Here is a 3,057-nt window from a genome sequence, read left to right on the forward strand (position 1 = left end):
TGACCTTGCGAGTTTTGCCTTACTGTCCAATATGTCTTGCAGGTCCCATGTGTTGCCCGGGCCTTGGTATTTTTGATTGAGTGGCGGTGGGGTGCAAGCTGAACTTTAGGCTAAAACGCCTTTCTGGCTCGGCCACGCGGCGGCCGGTCAGCCGCATCGTACACTGGTGATGGAGGTTTCAATGCTTCCACCTCTAGGTGAGGTAGCAACCTGCGTTTTGGGTAACTCTTGGAGGGGCGCTCGAGTTCGTATTCCTCGGCCGCAAGGACTTCCGTCCATCTGTCTGCTAGCAAGTCTTGATCAGCTTGAAGCTGTTGTTGCTTTTTCTTCAGGCTATTTGTTGTGGCCATAAGCCGACGCTTGAAGCGCTCCTGCTCGACGGGATCCTCAGGCACGATAAATTCTTCATCGTTGAGGCTCACCTCGTCTTCGGAGAGAGGCATGTAATTGTCCTCCTCCGATTCTCCATCTGCTGCCCGCTCTGGAGGGCTAGCTTCTTCACCATCCTATTCTAAGTCGTGCTCAAGGGGATTATTGTCGTCTTCGGCACTATCCGGAGTGCTATTGTCTCTTGTGCCGGTATCACTACTTTTGCTATGGCGGGACTTAGAGAGGCTCCACTTGGGTTGCTTCTTGGAGGGGTCTTCCTCCGCTGTCTCGTCGCCATTGCCTTCTTTGGGGGTGTCCACCATGTATATATAATATGATGAGGTGGCGGTCCGGCGCCCTGTGGGCGGTGGTTCCTGTTCGTCTCCTACATCGTCATCCATACCGTCGATGTCTTCTGAGTCGAAGTCGAGCATGTCGGTTAAATCATTGACAGTGGCTACTAAGTGAGTGGTGGGTGGGCAACGAATTTCTTTGTCTTCCACATCCCATTCTAGCCGGACATAGTTCGACCAAGGTTCTCCTAACAAGGAGAGAGACCTTAATGAATTTAGCACATCGCCGAAAGGCGAATGCTGAAAGATATCCGCGGAGGCGAACTCCATGGTCGGTGCCCAGTTGGATTCGATAGGCACGGATGCAGGCGGCTCGGAGCTCGTGGCCGGAGACGAATCCCGCAGTTTGGCGACACGGCTCTTGTAAGGGATGAAGTCAGTATCCGGCTCCATCGCCACTGAGAGTGCGGCCTCCATGACGGGGTCTATCCCTCCATCCTCGGATGGCGCAATTTGCTCCGGATTAAAGGCTGGAGTTGTTGCAGATGCAATTTCCCAAACACTGTCCGACGGCAGAGTTATGTCATGCTCGTCATGATTGTGCGGCGCACCTGACATGGGCTCGAATCCGTCGAAGATCAAGTCTCCGCGGATGTCAGCAGTGTAGTTTAAGTTTCCGAACCTGACCTGACGGCCAGGGGCGTAGCTCTCGATCTGCTCCAGATGGCCAAGCGAATTGGCCCGCAGTGCGAGGCCACCGAATGCGAAGATCTGTCCGAGGAGAAAAACCTCACCCTGTACCGCATCGTTACCGATGATCGAAGGAGCCATCAAACCTTATGGTGACGACACAGTGGAACTCTCAATGAAAGCACCAATGTCGGTGTCAAAACCGGCGGATCTCGGGTAGGGGGTCCCAAACTGTGCATCTAAGGCGGATGGTAACAGGAGGCAGGGGATACGATGTTTACCCAGGTTCGGGCCCTCTTGATGGAGGTAATACCCTACGTCCTGCTTGATTGTTCTTGATGATATGAGTATTACAAGAATTGATCTACCACGAGATCGTAGAGGCTAAACCCTAGAAGCTAGCCTATGGTATGATTGTATGTTCTCCTACGGACTAAACCCTCCGGTTTATATAGACACCGGAGGGGGCTAGGGTTACACAGAGTCGGTTACAAGGGAGGAGATCTACATATCCATATTGCCTAGCTTGCCTTCCACGCCAAGGAGAGTGCCATCCGGACATGGGACGAAGTCTTCAATCTTGTATCTTCATAGTCCAACAATCCGGCCAAAGGGTATAGTCCAGCTGTCCGGAGACCCCCTAATCCAGGACTCCCTCAGTAACCCTATTCTGGAAGTCATGTTACTAGACCATGACGAACCTACGAACTATTAGGAAGCGATGATGAGCCCAAATTTCGCAAAATGGCTTGAGCCCATGAAATCTGAGATGGGATCCATGTATGAGAACAAAGTATGGACTTTGGTTGACTTGCCCAATGAGCGGCAAGCCATAGAGAATTTATGGATCTTCAAGAAGAAGACTGACGATGATAGTAATGTTACTATCTACAAAGCTCGACTTGTTGCAAAAGGTTTTCAACAAGTTCAAGGAGTTGACTACAATGAGACCTTCTCACCCGTAGAGATGCTTAAGTCTGTCCGAATCATGTTCGCAATTGCCGCATTTTATGATCATGAAATTTGGCAAATGGATGTCAAAACTGCATTCCTTAATGGATTTCTTAAAGAAGAGTTGTATATGATGCAACCAGAAGGTTTTGTCGATCCTAAAGGTGCTAACAAAGTGTGCAAGCTCCAGCGATCCATTTATGGATTGGTGGAAGCCTCTCGGAGTTGGAATATACGCTTTGATAGTGTGATCAAAGCATATGGTTTTATACAGACTTTTGGAGAAGCCTGTATTTACAAGAAAGTGAGTGGGAGCTCTGTAGCATTTCTAATATTATATGTGGATGACATATTGTTGATTGGAAATAATACATAATTTCTTAATAGCATAAAAGGATATTTGAATAAGAATTTTTCAATCAAAGACCTCGGTGAAGCTGCTTATATATTGGGCATCACGATCTATAGAGATAGATCAAGACGCTTAATTGGACTTTCACAAAGCACATACCTTGATAAAGTTTTGAAGAAGTTCAAAATGGATTAGTCAAAGAAAGGGTTCTTGCCTATGTTACAATGTGTGAAGTTGAGTCAGACTCAATGCCCGACCACTGCAGAAGATAGAGAGAAAATGAAATTCATTCCCTATGCCTCAACCATAGGTTCTATCATGTATGCAATGTTGTGTACCAGACCTAATGTGTGCCTTGCTATAAGTTTAGCAGGGAGGTACCAGAGTAATCCAAGAGTGGAT

The sequence above is a fragment of the Triticum urartu genome, chromosome 3 (assembly GCF_003073215.2).
Source record: "Triticum urartu cultivar G1812 chromosome 3, Tu2.1, whole genome shotgun sequence".
Classification (NCBI taxonomy): domain Eukaryota; kingdom Viridiplantae; phylum Streptophyta; class Magnoliopsida; order Poales; family Poaceae; genus Triticum; species Triticum urartu.